The 19,923-nt window shown below is 43.1% G+C and overlaps 1 long non-coding RNA gene and 1 pseudogene across 1 annotated transcript in view; both read right to left on the bottom strand.

Annotated features, from left to right (window-relative positions):
• LOC126473442 (uncharacterized) overlaps positions 1-19,923 on the bottom strand; it is a 616,212-nt gene that overhangs the window by 112,093 nt on the left and 484,196 nt on the right. The window lies entirely within an intron of this gene.
• LOC126425215 (5S ribosomal RNA) lies at positions 14,516-14,633 on the bottom strand (annotated as a pseudogene).

Genomic DNA, 19,923 nt, shown 5'->3' with positions numbered 1-19,923 from the left:
GGTTTTCTTTTAAATGTTTTTGAATTATTCTCATTGCTTTTATACAATCGAATAATCGCTGTAGATCACCGCCATTTGCAAATACTAAGTAATCACTGTGTTCTTACCAGTGCTTTGTTTAACGTGGTGAAAATAAATTTTTGTATCCTCAAATAGGATCAGCATTGCACGCCAGTAGCCCTTGTGCCCTGATTACCAATCCTATACCTGAAGTTACCATACGCCTTAGAATCCAATATCTGATTTCTTAATCTCTGTTTGACAGTCTCAAGCGTATGCCGAGAATATCACAGTTCACGCATTAACTCTCACCAAGGACGGGGCAGTTGCCGACGGTCTTCGCGTAACGACCGAAAGCAGCGGCGTTTGCGTTATCATTGTTAACAGAGAAGCAACACTGAGTGAAATAAGAGCAGAAATCAATGTGAGACGTACAACGAACATATCCATTAGGAAAGTACGACAAAATTTGGCGTTAATGGGCTATGGCAGCAGACGACCGACGCGAGTGCCTTTGCTAACAGCACGACATCGATTGCAGCACCTCTCCTGGCTTCGTACCATATCGGTTGGCCCTAGGCGCCTACAAACCAGCGTCCTGGTCAGCTGAGTACCGATTTCACTTGGTAAGAGCTTGTGGTAGGACTCGAGTGTGGCGCAGAGGCCACGAAGCCGTGGACCCAAGTTCTCAACAAGGCACTGTGCAAGCTGGTGGTGGCTCCATAACGGAGTGGGCTGTGTTTACATGCAATGGACTGTGTCCTCTGGACCAACTGAACCGATCATTGCTGGAAAAGGTTATGTTTGGGTACTTGCAGATCATTTGCAGCCATTCATGGACTTCACGTTCCCAAAGAACGTTGGAATTTTTATGGACGACAATGCGCCTTGTTATTGTGCCACAACACTTCGCGATTGGTTTGATATCTATTACAGACATTTAGAGCGAATGATGTGGCCACCAATCGAACGTTTATGGGACATAATCGAGATACCAGTTCGTACAAAAATTTCTCCACTAGCAACACTTTCACTATTACGGATAGCTATAAAGCAGCATGGCTCAGTATTTCTACAGTGGCTTCCAACGACTTGTTGAGTCCATGCCACGTGGTATCCCAAGACATTTGCCACTGCAGCGTACAACTAAGGGAGACATAGCCAGAGTCCTGGTGCTGTTTGTTCTTGATGGACTGTTGTTTTGTTATTGGCATATATATGTAACCTACTGTACACATATCCATATGTGATGTACTGTATTTCCGTCTTTGAAATAAAATATATAATTTACGGCTCAGCATATTATAGGGTCCATGGGTCTGTAACGCCGGAAATGCATATCCTCCTATTTCCATCTATTGTACTATTATTTTTTTTCCTTGTTTTCTTACCTCAAGATATGACATTTCTGTCTCTTTATATATTGTAATTGTTTTACTGTTTGTATATATATATTTATGCACTTATGTCGATGTATAATTGGTTTGTTTCGTAAATATTATTTGTATTTTTACGCTGGGTCTTGCCTAGGAAAACTGCTATCGAACGATTACATCGATGGGTCGTGTGAAGAATCAAAGTGTGTAGGATCTTTGGTAGTGAACTCTGCCGCGTGGAGCGCGGGCAGAGCTGTGGGAGTCTGGCTGGAGTAGCGAGTGGAGCAGGTGTGTTGTGTGACGCTCCCGCGAGTTGCCGCGCTTTCGGGGTTTGGCAGCATGTAATTGCGCTCGACTCGCGATGATAGTTTCTGACATGGTGTCGCCGACGGGAAGCATTAGCTGGCGCACATCAAGAGCCCGTTTCGCCTGGTGACCGTGTCGAGAAGAAAGCGCGCCAACATCCAGCTTCTGCAACAGCGACGGCCGACAATGAGTGACTGTCGCCACCTCCTCGATCGACGGCTTCAAACCTTCAATCAACCAACAAGGAAGACTAAAAGCACGTAAAGTTTCAGAACTGTATGGCAGACCTCAGCTTTTCAAATTGTTCCATTTGCCTCGCAAAATTACAGCAACTTAGCATGAACCTTTGTTGCTCATTGTCCCAATTGCATTGCCAAGCAGGGTCCCTTCCTTTTCCGAAATGAACCCGAGTGTCGTTGAAATTCAAACGCCAGCATAATTCCATTTCACTGCTTTAATTTCAAAGTTCAATTTAAGTATTCATAGCTGGCTACAATAGTTAGATTACACAAGCACAAATTAAGAGTGCGAGTTTTGTTACCGTATTTTAGCTTACCTGTGACTGCAGCTCAGCTTGGTACGTACTAAATTTTACTATTGTTAATTGTTCAGAATCGTTTAATTCAAGTTCAAAGTTAAATCTCTTCTTTCTAAATTGCGTAGATTCAAGTAGCTTTAGAAATGATTGTTGAGGTAGTCCAAGACTAACTGTATTTCGATGTGCTTCAGAAAGAAAGCTCACTATTAACTTCAGTCACTAAATTAACTTTCGATTTTCCGGTTTCATTAATTCTTTTGCTAAATTAAGTGTAGCGAAATTTATTACTTCTGACAAACTTTCAGTTTTCACACTACACGTGTCAACCTTCAGTTGCCACGCTTCTAGTGTTAATTATATGTGTAATAACCTTTCTTTTTCAGTTATTATAGTAATTGTCCATAGGACTGGCGACCGTAATTTCCCCCAAATCTCAAATATCTAATTACCGCTAGTTGATTGTTAACGTAACGGCCGCACATTTACTTTCTTTATTAACTTTATCCCTATTTCAAAATTAATTTCCACCAGATTCACTTGCATTTTTCCTTTCATTTAGATGTAACCCTTTCCTCCCTCTTTACCGACAGGTTAACTTCGGTGACGATTGCTTTTCCAAAATTCCCATTAGGTACACGCGGTTTCATCTTTCACTGTCATTAAGGTCGATAAGTGAGGGGGAGGTTACAGGTCCTCCCTTCACACTGCAGATTTATTCTGCCAAAAACCAAGAAGCATATACACTATGTGATCAAAAGCATCCGGGCACCACCAAAAACATACTTTTTGCATATTAGGTGCATGGACTCCATAACAGCGACCTCAGCAGCCATTAGACATCCTGAGAGAGCAGGTAAGGGCGCATCGTGGCACTCACGGACTTCGAACGTGGTCAGATGATTTGGTGTCACTTGTGTCATACGTCTGTACCCGAGATTTTCACACCCCTAAACATCCCTAGGTCCACCGTTTCCGATGTGATAGTGAGCTGGTTACGTGAAGGGACACGTACAGCACAAAAGCGTACAGGCCGACCTCGTCGGTTGACTGACAGAGACCGCCGACAATTGAAGAGGGTCGTAATGTGTAGTAGGCAGACATCTATTTAGACCATCACACAGGAATTACAAACTGCATCAGGATCCACTGCAAGTATAGTGACAGTTAGGAGGGACGTGAGAAAACTTGGATTTCATGGTCGAGCGGCTGTTCATAAGCCACACATCACGCCGGTAAATGCCAAACGACGCCTCACTTGGTGTAAGGAGCGTACACATTGGAAGACTGAACAGTGGAAAAACGTTGTCTGGAAAAACGAATCACGGTACACAACGTGACGAAACGATGGTAGGATGTGGGTATGGCGAATGCCCGGTGAACGTCATCTAGCACGTGTAGTGCCAACAGTAAAATTCGGAGGCGGTGGTGTTATGGTGTGGTCGTGTTTTTCATGGAGGGGCTTGCATCCCTTGTTGTTTTGCGTGGCACTATCACAGCGCAGGCCTATATTGATGTTTTAAGCACCTTCTTGCTTCCCACTGTTGAAGAGCAATTCGGGGATGGAGATTGGACCTTTCAACACGGTCGAGCACCTGTTCATAATGCACGGCCTGTGGCGGAATGGTTACGCGACAGTCACATCCCTGTAATGGACTGGCCTGCACGGAGTCCTGACCTGAATCCTATAGCACACCATGGCTCAGTATTTCTGCAGTAGCTTCCAACGACTTGTTGAGTCCACAACGACTTCGTGCCAGGCCTTACCGACCTAACTCGATACCTCTTGTCAGTGCAGCACTCCGTGAAGAGTGGGCTGCCATTCCACAAAAAACCTTCCAGCACCTGACTGAACGTATGCCTGCAAAGGTGGAAGCTGTCAGCAAGGCTAAGCGTGGGCCAACACCATACTGAATTCCAGCATTACCGATGGAGGGCGCCACGAACTTGTAAGTCATTTTCAGCCAGGTGTCCGAATACTTTTGGTCGCGTAGTGTATATCTGTTAGGTACAGCACTGGTCTACATTATCTTTGGACTACGTGACCTTCACCAAGTTCTTACTTATACTCTGGTGCTGAACAGCAGTTACGTTCGCGCCATTTTAGTTTAGCTAATATATGGTGGTGTGCAGGGCTGTTGTGGATGGCACATGAGGCTTTTCTTGAAAACACGGTGGAGAGTAAAGTGCTTCCAACGCTCTTACAACAGTCAGGAATAAGACCTAGTTTGGGTCCGCAAGAAACTGCTCCTGTTCACAATGTAAAGGGCAATGAATCGCTGCTCGTCCAAAAGCAAATGGATTTGCTATGCTGAGGGGCTCAAACCGCCGACGTGAAACCCACTGAACATCCCTCGGACCACTCTGAATGTCGTCTGCCTACCATGTCAGTTTCTCGGTACAACCACTCAGCATTCTTCAGGAAGATTACAACAAACTTCGCTTTGTGCGTTCAGAAAGCTTCCCCCGAAGTTTAAAATTAAGCCCAGCACTATTACTAACATGTTTGGCGTCTTTGAAATCGACAACAATGAGCGTTGGGACTTCGCACGACATACTGAATGATTGTTCTTTAGTAGTACCCATGCAGTGAGTTACTTTTATGTATGTCGTGTAGCTTCGTACTAAACTCCACGTTATTGTTGCTTTGCGAGTATGTGCAGTAATGGAAAAAACGCCAGAAAAGGCAGAAAGACATATGTGTACTACCATAACGCCGTGTCAGCCTCTAGCATTCGAGCGCCCATAACTGTCATCTTCGTCCAGTTTCCAATGTCGTCTAAGCAGAAGCTGGTGCAGGGGCAGCAAGCACTTCCCATCTGTCCGTACTCAAGCCTTGTGGAGACGCCCAGGCACTTTGCGCCGAATGGTTTCCGCTCTCACGATCCGCTCAGCCGTTCATGCTCTACAAATATTTGTTCAGTTTCGCTCTAAGAAAGAGGCACACCTCTCTCCTCATCTTAAGAGTAAACCCGTGTACACTTTCGTATGAGCGCCTCGCACCTGTCCTTCTGGACAAACACAGCGCAGTGCTTTTATAAACTCAGCGGAACCAGAGTAGTCTCACTGAGACGAGAATCTTCGTCTCTTCGGCTACCTTGTATCCAGTGAGAGTGCAAGTGCCTCTGAGGACGATATGTACAGCGTAGCCAAAATAAAACTGGCTCGGAAAAAAACGACGCACCATAAAGGAATTATCCGAATGGTACGGAAATCGGTAGGTGTAATGTACAGGTACAGACAAATAAATGATCACAATTTCAGAAAATTGGATGATTTATTCAAGACAAAGAGCTTCATAAACTGAGAGAGTGAAGAACGCTTTGGTCCACCTCTTGCTCTTATGCAAGTAGTTGTTCAGTTTGACATTGAGAAGGTTGTTGGATACCCTCCTGAGGGATATCGTTCCAAACACTGTCCATTTGGCGCGTTAGATCGTCAAAATCTCCAGCTGGATGGAGGACCCTCTTCATAATGCTCCAAACGTTTGCAATTGGGGAGAGCTTCGGGCACTTTCTGCCCAAGGTAGGGTTTGGCAAAGACGAAACAAACAGTAGAAACACTCACTGTCTTCAAGTGGGCATTTTTTTGCTGAAATGTGTGCCCACGATGGCCTGCCATGAAGGGCAACAAAATAGGGCGTAGAATATCGTCCATGTACGGCTGTGCTACAAGGTTGCCGCGGATGAGCACCAAAGTGGTCTTGCAGTGGAATGAAACGGCACCCCAGACCAAGACTCGTGGTTGTCGGCCGTATGGCGGGTGACAGTCAGGGTGGTGTCCCCACATTTTCCGAAGCGTTTACAGAAATGTCTACACTGGTCATCGGGGACCAGTTCGAAGCGTGTCTCATCACTGAAGACAATTCTGCTCCGTCAATGAGATTTTAGGTCCCGATGACCAGCAAAAATGTATCTGGAGAACGAGCGGTATGATACGAACTTGTCTGTCACTCGCCATACGACCCAACAATTAGGAATTATGGTCTGGGGTACCATTTCTACTGATGGCAGAAGCCCTTTGGCTGTCATCCGCAGCACCCTTACGACACAGCGGTACGTCAATGATATTCTACTCCCCATTTTGTTGCCTCTCATGACAAGCCATCTCGGGGTTACATTTCAACAGGATAATGGCCGCCTGCACACGACAAGAGTCTTCACTGCCTGCCTTCGTGCTTGCCAAAACCTACCTTGGGTTACCTTGGCCAGGTCACCGGATCTCTCCGAAATGGAGAATGTTTGGAGCATTATATCAGGGCTTCCAACCATCTCAGGATTTTAACGGTCTAATCCATCAACTGGACAGAATTTGGTGCGTCAGTGCCATGCCGAATAACTGCTTGCATAAGCGCCAGAGGTGGACCAACGCGTTATTGACTTGTTCAGGTTGTTAAGCTCTTTCTCTTGAAAAAAAATCACACCATTTTTCTGAAATTGTAATCATTTGTTTGTCTGTACAAGTACATTACATCTACCGATTTTCGTACCATTCGGATCATTCCTTCGTGGTGCAACCTTTTTTTGTGTCTTACAGTGTATTTCATGTACCTTAAAATAGGCAGACCACCTTACATCAACACCCATAGTTGCAGATGACTAAGTTAGGCTGCCGGTCTTAAACCACATGAAATATTCTGTGGGCCGTTTTATTTGCGCATCGTGTGTGTGAGACTGGATAGAACGCATCTGAAGAAACACACGTGAAGTTGAACCTGGGGATGGGCGAAATTAGTTATTAAAGAAATGAAAATTGCGATCTTTTTGGAATACTATAATACAAAATAATTGGCCTAAAATTTCTCATATGGCGCATGGTTCAAGTTTGTGGTACATGCATGATGGAGCACCGGGACCTTTTGCTGCCGATGTATGACTTCTAACGCGCCAATATCGTCACTTATAGATAGGGAGAGCAAAGCCTGTGCCTTGACTGTAGCTACGAGACATCAGAAATGATGTGTACAGCGGTCCCGTAGGTAACACTGAGGAACTGGTGCAACGAACTGTATAGTCTTATCAACATTTGCTGTGTGTTCCAGGGTGTTTGAAAGAATTCGTGACTTACTTCAGAGAAGACTGCAATTTTGCATCGAAATGCGAGGAGACATGTGGAACCCTTCATTAAGCTGTAACACGTAACGTGCTAAAGTAGTACTGCATTTCTTGTTAAGGTAGGCCGTGGGTGAAATTTGAGCCCAATTAGATGGGACTTAATCGAAAACTATGCTTTTCAGATACATCTGTACTGACTCGGGCAATATTTCTCGCTTAAGTCAATGGCGGTTCATAACCACACATACGCAGTTATCTCGCAAACGCCTTATTTTGGCTTCTGTTAGCGTATGCTTTCAGCCGTGACACTTTTCGCCATTAGTTATCATACAGGATATTCAGAAATACCCGTTACAGATTTGCAGGACTTGGGAGTGAATAATTATATTTTGAACCCATGTGCGGAAACGTACTGTTTCCTTGCTACAGCCCTTTAAAACATGTTGGCAGCACGACCACATTTACAGGTAATTGATTAGGTGTGACTTATTTTACAATTCCATTTTTAAGCAGAGTTTCGAAAAATTAGAATTAATAGGAGAACACTGGTGATTTTTTGTAGTATTCATGCACTTACCACATATGGTGAAAAGCAGCCAAAAGTGGACGGACTAACTTTTCTTTCATTTGCTTTTTTTATCTAATATTTTGGTTCTATGTATCTTGAAACTGAGGCAGTCAAAAGTTTTCAATTTTTGTTCGATTCCTGCGTTTATTGCAGGAAATAACACGAATAAAATACCGAAAATTGGTTATTTCCCAAACACGGTTTTTGAGAGGCGTAACAGGTTAATTGGCTTTGAAAAGAAAAACGATATAAGCGAAGACCGTTATTTCATTGAGAACTACCGTCCTTACTAGGTGATGTGTAAATGGCAAACTGTTAGGGTTATCAGTTTGAGGACTTGGGCTTCACGTATTTACCCTACAACGTAGAAAGACTTTTAATTCAGTCGAATGAAGAAACGTAACTGAAAAGTAAGTCGTACACTGTCTCGTATCTCACAGCGTGTATTTCACTACAAAAGGGGCACTTCACGTTAGTGTCCGACACTCGTTTTGTAGCACGGGTGACGCATAGAAGTGTCAGAGCACTACAGTGAAATCACATTAAAGCTGTGCACATATTTACTGAGTGCGATAAAGTTTTCAAGCGGTGTCAACTCTAGTTAATGTACATATTTAGAGGCAGACTACAGAAATAAGCGTCACTGCAACGTGATACACGTCCGGATGACTTTTCAGACTGTCATGACGAAGTAATCCCATGTTCTCGCTAAAACCCTGGTCCAAAATCTGCAACTAGTCCGAAGCCTTCAGCACTTCTACCTTTCACGGAATTGTGAGTTGTTGGTGTTGCGGTCTTCAGTCCGAAGACTGGTTTGATGCAGCTCTCCATGCCAGTCCAAAGTGCGCAAAACTTCTTCGTAATTATTGAAACCTACATCCATTTGAATCTGCTTGCCGTATTCAAGACTTGGAGTCCCTCTAGAACCCCCCTCCCACCGACCCTACCCCCATTCCCGCACTTACGTTACCAAATGGACAATTTCTTGATGCCTCACGATGTGTCCCATCAATCGATTCCTGTGTAAAAGTTGTTACTAAATTTTTTTCCCCAATTCTGTTCAGTACTTCCTCATTTGTTATTCGATCTGCCACCTAATCTTCTTCATTCTTCTACAACACATTTCAAAAACTTCTATCTGCTTTTTGTCTAAATTGGCTATCGTCCACGTTTCACTTCCGTACAAGATGACACTCCAGACAAATACCTAAAAAAAGGCTTCCTAACACTTAAATTTATATTAGATGATGAGAAAATTCCTTATTTTCAAAAATGTTTTTTCTTTCTACTGCCTGTCTGTATTTTACATCTTCCCTAAACGACCATCATCAGTTATTTTGCTGCCCAAATAACGAAACTTTTAGTGTCTCATTTCCTGATATTATTCCCTTAGCATCATCTGACTTATTTCGGCTATATTCCATTACCTTGGTCTTACTGTTATTAATGTTCATCTGATAATCTCTTTTTCAAGGCACAATCACTTCCGTTCAACTGCTCTTCCGATACCTTAGTCATTTCTGACAGAAGTACAGTGTTTTTTCCTTTTGTGGGTGGACTTTCAGTGATTGATATATTGCGAGATGTCAAGTCTTTAATCGTTCGCCGACCTGTGTGGCCGAGCGGTTCTAGGCGCTCCAGTCTGGAACCGCGCGACCTCCACGGTCGGAGGTTCGAATCCTGCCTCGGGCAGGAACCATTTTTGAAACCCAGGCAGAGAACATGCTCTTTCCTCTACTGCTAATGAGAGTCATTTTCTTTACACGTACATTTTACATTGATCTAGTGAAAGAAAAGTGAGACGTTTTTCTATGCACCACTACAAGTGCCATCAACAAATTTCATAATTTTATTCCATCACCCCGAACTGTGATTAACTTTGAAAATTTTTCCTTGGTTTCCTTCACAGCTTACTCAATTTACAGATTGAATAACATCGAGGACAGTGTACAAACTGGAATATGAGGCGCATATGAAATTAAACTAGATAGACAAGCACTGGAAATAATAACAATTATCGCGACGAAACTGGAAATGAAGGTGATTCTTTAAAACGTAAGTACAGCCGGCCACTGCCATTCATTGCCACAAATTGTCGACTAAGGTTTTGAAACATGAAATGTCATTAAAAACAGCTTTCAAACGTTCTTGATAGCAGCGAGGTTGACAGAACATGCCCCATGAACGTTTCAGCAACAAAGAGTTGATTGAAGATCGAACAATTATTCGGTACGCGAGTTTATTTTTGCACACTAAAAAAGCTTCGGACAGAATCATATCTCTGTTGTTACGAAGGAAGTGCACCACTACAACTGGCGAAGGCTAGTAAGCAACTGTCGTAACATCGCACATTTTATCGAAAAATGTGATTGCTTGCTGTCATTTGTCATAGTTCTCCAGACGAAGGAAGAGTGGAATAAAGTAGTATTAAGAAGCACTAAAGATGGAGTAAGTATTACATTGGAAGATGCTAAATTAAAGATGTCCGTACAGCACTTGCGTAGTCACAAAGCTCCGTAAATGACAAGTAGTTTTCTCTCTAACGTTTCGAGTAGGGCTGTGAGAGACGCTGTGTGAGACTCTTACGGGGCATCGTGGGCATGCGCTGGCTTCAAATTCATCAAAATACAGACTTTTGTACTCTGGAAACATCATCGCCATGGCAGCCCTAACGGTACTGTTCCTATAACACTAGCAACTTTAGAGTAAAGAGTAAGTACAAGTAGCGACTAGGGGAAAGCTGTGCTACACTGACACTCGACCCCACAGTTCTTGTGCTTCGCACGCACTCGCCTTAGCCATTTGGCTTTCTGAACAAGCCTCCAACCGAGACACAGACTTTTATTTTCACTATCGTTCCGTCCTATTACTTCTGAACAAATACAGATAGTTCCTCATTTCAGAATGGTACCGCCAGAGTACGTATATTCTGACAGTGGATGTAATGGTGGATCCGAGCTTACCACGAAGGACATATACCAAATGAATTAATTTGACTGACGTGAAATACATGGCTTCAAGGAGGATGACTGGAATTAAATGCAGTGACATGTAATATTAGAGCGGACACGCTGGAGAACCACTTTGACAGTCACCGGGAAGTCGGTTTTATACGGTGACCGATGTTTTACAAAATGACGCGGCGACATACCCAGAAAATCTTTATGTTAAAAGCAGATCGCATGAAATTTTCTGCCTAAAGGGCTGCAGAACACAGTTCGGGGAATTCGAAGGTGTTTCTCCAAAGACCATGACGATACTTCCAGCCAAAGAGAGCAAATGTTACACAGACCATGGTCTAAATATCTACAAACCATATTTTAGCAACAAAATGAAAGAATCATATTGTACTTTTTTTATATGAGGCGCCATTTGCTTTGCTCCGTCATACATCTATTCAAAAAATGGTTCAAATGGCTCTGAGCACTATGGGACTGAACATCTGTGGTCATCAGTCCCCTGGAACTTAGAACTACTTAAACCTAACTAACCCAAGGACATCACACACATCCATGCCCGAGGCAGGATTCGAACCTGCGACCGTAGCAGTCGCGCGGTTCCGGACTGAGCGCCTAGAATACATCTATTCTTGAGACGGTTCGTCACCTATGAAATTTAAAAAGGACCAGATACTTTTATTAAATATAAACGATGATCGTGATACTGGAGTAGTATATTACTTATTGACTGCAATTTCATAATTAATGACGAAAAGCAAACAAATTGTATTTTATATACTAAGATGGTATCTGTTCTTTCGGACATGTCCCAAAGAACAGATAAGGCTCACCGGCCACTTGACCATCTTCTTCTTCTATGCAAATGCACAAACAGTGCTCGAACGCTTACGGGAATCGGCAACGCGCCGCGAGTAATGAGTATAATGGGAGGGGGTGGGAGGGGAGGGCACTACGAATGTAGTGCGGAACAATACATTGAGAATGAGGGTTTCGCGGGTGCCAGAGATAAATCCCTGCAGTCGTACTATCCTCTGTGTCTTCGTTGGCTCAGATGGACAGCCGGCACGGTAGCTCAGCGTGTTCGGTCAGAGGGTTAGCTGCCCTCTGCAATAAAAAAACTGAGTTAATCGATCAACAACGAACTTAAACGGATTTCTTACGACGTCCGCCCTGACCAGACGCAACGAATCAAAGCGAACGCCGGCACGATAGCTCAGCGTGTTCGGTCAGAGAGCTGGTTGGCCTCTGTAATAAAAAAAAAACTGAGTGGAAGGATCAACAGAACGAACTCTAACGGACGTCATGGGACGTCCGCAACAACCAAACACAACTATCAGAAAGAAAAGAAAAAAAGAGAGATGGATAGAACGTCTGCCATGTAAGCAGGAGATCCCGGGTTCGAGTCCCGGTCGGGGCACAAATTTTCATCTGTCCCCGTTGACGTATGTCAACACCTGTACGCAGCTAAGGGTTTTCATTTCATTGTAAATTGTATTTTGCTCCGCCAGCATTATTAATGGACAAAAACACAATTATTTTTCACGCTTACATCCAAATGAAGACGTTAAATAAGAATATGTCCCTAATAATTCAATGGGTGTTTAAACGGAGTTCGTACACTCTCTCTCTCTCTCTCTCTCTCTCTCTCTCTCTCCCTCTCGCTCTCGCTCTCGCTCTCGCTCTCCCCCCTCTGTCTCCTTCCGTACGTCCGACTCACTGCCGTGCGCTCACGCACGTTAGTCACGGCAGTGTCGTGAACTATCTTTCCACGAGTATGTGATGCACCGGAACAGGAAATCTCGCTATAAACACGAGGCAGTTGGGTCTCGTCACATCACTCAATGTGTCACCCTTGTTTGTGTGTGTCGTCAGCTTAAAAGACCTTATTGTTTATCACATGAAACGTCACTCACGTAACCACGGAGTATTTCTTGAGAAACACAGAAGACGTAATGGCAGCGCTTGTGTAGATGCGGCCAGGTTGACCAGTTAAATACTGCAATACGCAGACGACACCTTAGCATTCCATCGGATTTGAACCAGACTAAACTGGTCTCTAGATAAATGAAATAGTGAAGCAGTCTGAAACCCTTAATTAACGTAGCTACAACGTTTTTCATGCTTTATTATCTTCCCATACGACAGGAAGGTGGGATGGGTTGAGTCTAGTAATAATAGTACACTGCAAAGTCAGTGCATCAGTAATTTGAGTACCATGAACTAATTTCCTGGCCCGCTGATTTGCCGGACATCGAGCGCCTGCAGGAAGCTCATATAGTACGTATTAATAATTTATATTAATTGCATCTCTTGAGTATAAATAACTCTTGTATCTGTGGCCCGTCAAGGTATATGTAATGCAGAAGTGCAGACCTTTTTCCTGTCAGGCATTTACCAAGCAAAATTCAAGGTGAAAGGATATCAGTGATAAGATCCACTGATGACATATTATCTTCACTGAAAGTGAAGATGACTTACAGAATTTGTTGAATGGATTGAACACTCTAATGAGTACAGAATGAGAGGAAATTGAAGAAAGACGACAGTAACGGGACGTAACAGAAATGAGAACAGGGAAAAACTTAACATCACATTTTGGGACCACGAAGTAGACGAAATTAAGGAATTCTGCTACCCAGATAGCAAAATAACCGACAAACGTAGCAAGGACATAAAAAAAGCAGTCTAGCACTGGCAAAGAGAGCATTCCTGGCAAGAAAGTCTGCCAGTACCAAACATAGACAACCTCATGATACCATGGACCCTGCATGTCTGCAGGGAACTGTTCAACCTGGTGGAGACTCTGTAATGGTGTGGGGCGTGTGCAGTTCTAGTGATGTGGGACCCATTATACGTCTAGATACTCTGACAGGTGGCACGTACGTAAGCATCCTGTCTGATCGCCTGCATCCATTCACATCGATCGTGCATTCCGACGGACTTAGGCAATTCCAGCAGGACAATGCAACACCCCACACGTCCATAATTGCTACATTGTGGCTCCAGGAACACTCTCCTGAGGTTAAAGACTTCCGCTGGCCACCAAACTCCCCGGACATGAACATTATTGAGCATACCTCTGACGCCTTGCAACGTACTGTTCGAAAGAGATCTCTAACACCTCGTACTCTTAGGTATTTATGAACAGCCCCGCAGGATTCATGGTGTCAGTTCCCTCTAGCACTACTTCAGACATTATTTAAGTCCCTGCCACGTCGTGTTGCAGCACTTCTGCGTGCTCGCAGGTGCCCTACACAGTATTAGGCACATCTACCAGTTCCTTTGACTCTTCAGTGTACATGTTTTGAATGTAAATTTTTGTTACACACTGCAGTGCATTACAACACCCTTAATTTAGCTTCATATTCCTTGCTACACATACAGGGTGACTCAGGTGCCCCTACCGACGTCTTACGCAAACTGCAGTCTTATATCTGGCCTTCAAAAACCATGCGCGAGATTTTCATACTCTCCCGCTTGCTACCCGCAGACTATCAGTCCTACAGAAAAAAACGCACTCCGTCTGCAGGCCACAAGTGACCCATCGGGACCATCCGACCGCCGTGTCATCCTCAGTTGTGGATGCGGATAAGAAGGGCGTGTGGTCAGTACACCGCTCTCCCGGTCGTTATGATGGTTTTCTGTGACCGGAGACGCTACTATTCGGTCGAGTAGCTCCTAAATTGGCGTCACGAGACTGAGTGTACCCCGAAAAATGGCAACAGCGCATGGCGGCCTGGATGGTCACCCATCCAAGTGCCGGCCACGCCCGACAGCGCTTAATTTCGGTGATCTCACGGGAACTGGTGTATCCGCTGCGGCAAGGCCGTTGCCACAGAAAAACCGAACAGGTCATTTTTGTAGGAAATTTAATGTAGTACTGAGATACGTTCTCGAAGGAGGCCATGGTTTTCGAGTTATTCGAGAAAAACGTACAAAAGTGGTCGTGAAACGCACGTCCACCGTCACACTGATCGCGAAACATGATTTGAAGTATGGCACTGGCTCTGCCTCCTACCACTGCACCTACGTTTCCATCTACGCGAGCTCTTCCTGATATTCGGCCTTTTTTAGTATTTATTGACTGGGCTATTACGCCACCAGCATAGTCGGCCATGTCGTTAACATTATTAATTTAAGCGTGCCCTCCTCTTGAGGGTAACTAAAGAAGAACGATTTTTGTAAACGTTACGCTAAAACTAATTACGTTGATAGTTCCATGCAAACTCAATCTTTACAAGCGCATTAGTTTCGTAGTGAGAAGGCCTGACGAATACAACTATGTAATTGTTTATTTTGTTGTTGTTGTTGTTGTGGTCTTCAGTCCTGAGACTGGTTTGATGCAGCTCTCCATGCTACTCTATCCTGTGCAAGCTTCTTCTTCTCCCAGTACCTACTGCAACCTACATCCTTCTGAATCTGCTTAGTGTATTCATCTCTTGGTCTCCCTCTACGATTTTTACCCTCCACACTGCCCTCCAATGCTAAATTTGTGATCCCCTGATGCCTCAGAACATGTCCTACCAACCGGTCCCTTCCTCTTATCAAGTTGTGCCACAAACTCCTCTTCTCCCCAATTCTATTCAATACCTCCTCATTAGTTATGTGATTTACTCATCTAATCATCAGCATTCTTCTGTAGCACCACATTTCGAAAGCTTCTATTCTCTTCTTGTCCATGTTTCACTTCCATACATGGCTACACTCCATACAAATACTTTCAGAAACGACTTCGTGACACTCGATTTTTACACTGTTAAAATTCACGAAATTGTTAGGTAACGTTCACATAAACGTTAATTTTACAATTTGTGTGCTCGGCTAAGGCAGTGGCGTAATAAAGCAAGTTAATGAAGACCACAGGAGGTCGATTGTAGAAAATACAGGGTGATTCAAAAAGAATATCACAACTTTAAAAATGTGTATTTAATGAAAGAAACATAATATAACCTGTTATACATCATTACAAAGAGTATTTAAAAATGTTTTTTTTCACTCAAAAACAAGTTCAGAGATGTTCAATATGGCCCCCTCCAGACACTCGAGCAATATCAACCCGATACTCCAACTCGTTCCACACTCTCTGTAGCATATCAGGCGTAACAGTTTGGATAGCTGCTGTTATTTCTCGTTTCAAATCATCAATGGTGGCTGGGAGAGGTGGCCGAAACACCATATCCTTAACATACCCCCATAAGAAAAAATCGCAGGGGGTAAGATCAGGGCTTCTTGGAGGCCAGTGATGAAGTGCTCTGTCACCCATTCTCTGTAAACTGTTTATACCAACGTTTAATGCACCACCTATCAGGAGGTTTAACACCATACTTCGTTCGAAATGCACGATGGACAACTGTCGTCGATTCACTTCTGCCGTACTGAATAACACAAAAAGCTTTCTGTTGAGCGGTCGCCATCTTAGCATCAACTGACGCTGACGCCTAGTCAACAGCACCTCAAGCGAACAAATGTACATCTAAATGAAACTTTATAGCTCCCTTAATTCGCCGACAGATAGTGCTTAGCTCTGCCTTTTGTCGTTGCAGAGTTTGAAATTCCTAAAGTTGTGGTATTCTTTTTGAATCACCCTGTATTTCGTGTTGTCGCAAACTCTTGTACAGTGGCAGGAGGGAGTACGGCCTCTAGCGAAACAGTATCACAGTACAAAATTTAATTACAAAAAGGTCCCGTTCATTTTTTCTATAGAACTAATAATATGTGCTTAGTGAGCAAGAGAATATGAAAACCTCACGCTTGGTTTTTGAACGCCAGATATATACAGTGCAGGTTTCATAAAACGACATCGGTAGGGCAGCTGGATCACCCTGTACGCACCGCGTTTGTTGATGACCGTGTATAGTTGGGCATTCAAGAATTCATGCTACTTCCATTTGAAATCCATACCACAGCAGCTGATGAGGTGAATCGCGCAACAAGGCAACGTAGGGGAAAAAAGACAGCTTTTAAGCGATATGATTGAAGCAAGTACTTGTCATAAGGGAGCTGAGAAATCAACGTCTCAATAATATTTCCAACTGTTTCACAATGAAAATACATTTTCGTTTTTAGGAGAAACACTCAACGAATGAATCTGCAGTTAGATCAAGTTACCATACTGCTTTTCAGCCTGCAAAGTGTTGCTAAGTTTCATTGAGATCCAGGCTATACTGAGTGTGGAAACTCCGCTACAGTTAGAACTTACACTCCTACTGTCTGACGTTTGCGATATTAGTTTCACAGCGAAATTAATGTCGGAAACTTCTGCTTCTTCAGTGTACATTTTCACGATTTTACAAGTCTGCAGCTACGATAATGTAGATGTTTAAATTTTTCTGTACATGCTGCTTTTTTTCGCAGTGAAGGGGACCAAATCCATCCACAGAAGTCTACTGTTAGACTTCAACTTACGAGCGTTTTCTCCGAGTTAGCATTAATCGAAAGGTGGTACCAGACATTGATCCTCTAGTGAAAAGCATAGGTAGTATTCATTGACATTCTGTGTTTTTATGTTAGACTTATTAGTGCGCCTGTACTGTGAAAAGCCGGTTTGCCTGGCAAGCGCCCCAGGCAGGCTCCGAGTAACTGTCACTCCGTGCAACTGTTCCAACCACGCTCGAGTCGTACCTCTTACGCAAGAATTACTATATTTGGTAGGATAATTTAAATAACACAATTTGTTTTGCGAACTCTGGACCTTTATTTTTTAAGCTATCAATCAGCTTCCACACAAATGCAAAAATCTTTTCTCAAAACGAGTTTTCAATCTTTTTGAAATCTATACTTTCAGTACGATCAAGGCACATGATTTCCTAATTCGTACCACGAATAAGGTGTCGGCGACGACTTAGTAAACCTGTGGAATAATTTACCAAAACGTCACAATAATTTATCAGAAACTACAAACTTAACGTTACTGCTATTGTTCCACGTAATGAAATCACGCATAAGAAACAAAATATAAATTCTTAACAAAGTGCTAAACTGGCATGTGGAAAAACGGTTGGTCTGAACACAGATATCAGTGAAATATTTCTTCAGTTTGCTTTCCACACCAGCGCATAGGTCATGTACATCAACCATTACATTTCATAATGTCTTCCTCTCGATCTTTCTTACACATTTGACAAACCAATTCACACTGTACTTTAATTTTTACTCAACTTGAATCTTACTGTCTTTTTTACAGGTTTGTGCATCTTCTTTTTATTTGCCCTTTCTTTGGCTTCTACTTCCTTTCTGTAAGGACGTGACGTTAATTTAAATGTTGGTTTTGATCCTTTCGTACTTTGCTAGATAACTATTGTTATACACGCAACAGGAGATAAAGTGTTCTAGCAAGGCGTTATTTGTTGACTGTTAATTTCGGCAACAGTTGCAATATTGTTTTCGGGTCCACATTCTTGAAACATTGTAGAAGCTCCAGACTGATCATTGAGTGTTACAGCGGCAAGCGGCCTTCCACATTTCTGCGTTGTTAGCCGATTCTTGGTGTGATTGATCAACAATGTGTACAGTAGGGCTACAAAGTCCTCTTCTTTAACGACATTTCTATCATACGGCCACAGGCCTGTTGCCTTAAAACCATTTAGTGCTGCGTCCATAAAAACTGATATGGGATATGCATTATACAGCAGTTCTGCTTTATCAGCTTGTTTTATTACACTGCCAGGATTTGCACGTAGTCATGAAGATGCCGCTTTATTCTAGTTGTTTTTTAGTGTTTTAAAGAACGATCTGTTCAACAGTTCTAGATGATGAGCCATGTGAGCAGGAAATTATAGCATGATTACATCACAATGACGAGCCAGATGAATTGCCTCTAAATTTCTGCTGTGTGTGCTATGTCCTTCCAGTAAAACTTTCCTGTATTTTATGAACTGTTCTGGCCACGGGACAAATAGTTCTGATATTATCCATCCATATGTTGTGAATCGCCGGCCGGAGTCTAGAACAGCGCGACTGCTACGGTCGCAGGTTCGAATCCTGCCTCGGGCATGGATGTTTGTGATGTCCTTAGGTTAGTTAGGTTTAACTAGTTCTAAGTTCTAGGGGACTGATGACCACTGCAGTTAAGTCCCATAGTGCTCAGAGCCATTTGAATTATTTGTTGATAATCCAAATAGTGTGTTTGGTGGAGATCCTCTTTTTCAGACATACTTCATTCAGCTGCGCTTAAACATCGCCTGCTGCATTAATTGCGTATGTGCATGTCGCTGTACGACCCATTTCTCCGCTTGTGATTGCGTCCACATGCGTTTGCTTTTTCAGGCAACTACTTAAGCGGTTTGCGAACTGTGAGTAACGCACTTTCATCCGCGTCATATATTTGGTGAACAGTAAATTAATATTTCCTCATATTTATCAAAAAACTCATTAACACGCTCTTTATTAAACCCCTTCCTTCGTGCCATCTCTATTGCTTCGGGAACTCGCAAGGACAAAGAGGGTGCGTTCATTCATAAATCTTTAATACCATATTTCACTGGATATCTATTTTTTTCTTTATTGAACCAATGTGGCATATGAAGTTTCTCGGCAAGTTGGTAGGCAAATTTCCTTAATTCAGTAAAAGTTACTCCGAAGAAACTTCACTCTAAATTAATTATATGCTGTGCTAAATCATCTTCCGTCTCTGCTGTCACATAATTAAGTCTTCCGAATTTTGATGTTCTATTTAAACTCTTCAAATGAAGACACAGTGTAGCCTTTCTACATGATTCATTACATACAATTTCACCATTCCTATGTTTCAGAATAGCTTCGTCCATATCCTGCTGCTTCTGCTTATACAGGGTGACACAAAATAACAGGAATGTTTCAAGTGAGTAGTGGCAGCCATGGGCAGGTGGCAGCACTGCGGGTTCATGATAGCGAGTAAACAGTCGGCCTTTTCACATCAATGAAACGGACAACTACGTGCGTTAGCCATAAAAAAAGTTTTATAAAAACAATGATAGTTAGCTAGCGGCGCAGAGGGAGTTTCGACCTTTTCATAATTTAGGGCGTCATGATGCCGTTCCGTCGGAACACGCGATAAAACGATGGATTAATAACTTTGAAGAGACTGGATCTGCCCTCAAGAAGAAACCAACAGGACGACCAAGAAGTGTGCGTCCTCCAGCGAACA

This window comes from Schistocerca serialis, chromosome 1 (genome assembly GCF_023864345.2).
Source record: "Schistocerca serialis cubense isolate TAMUIC-IGC-003099 chromosome 1, iqSchSeri2.2, whole genome shotgun sequence".
Classification (NCBI taxonomy): Eukaryota; Metazoa; Arthropoda; class Insecta; order Orthoptera; family Acrididae; genus Schistocerca; species Schistocerca serialis.
This window is presented reverse-complemented; position numbering and strand designations above follow the sequence as displayed.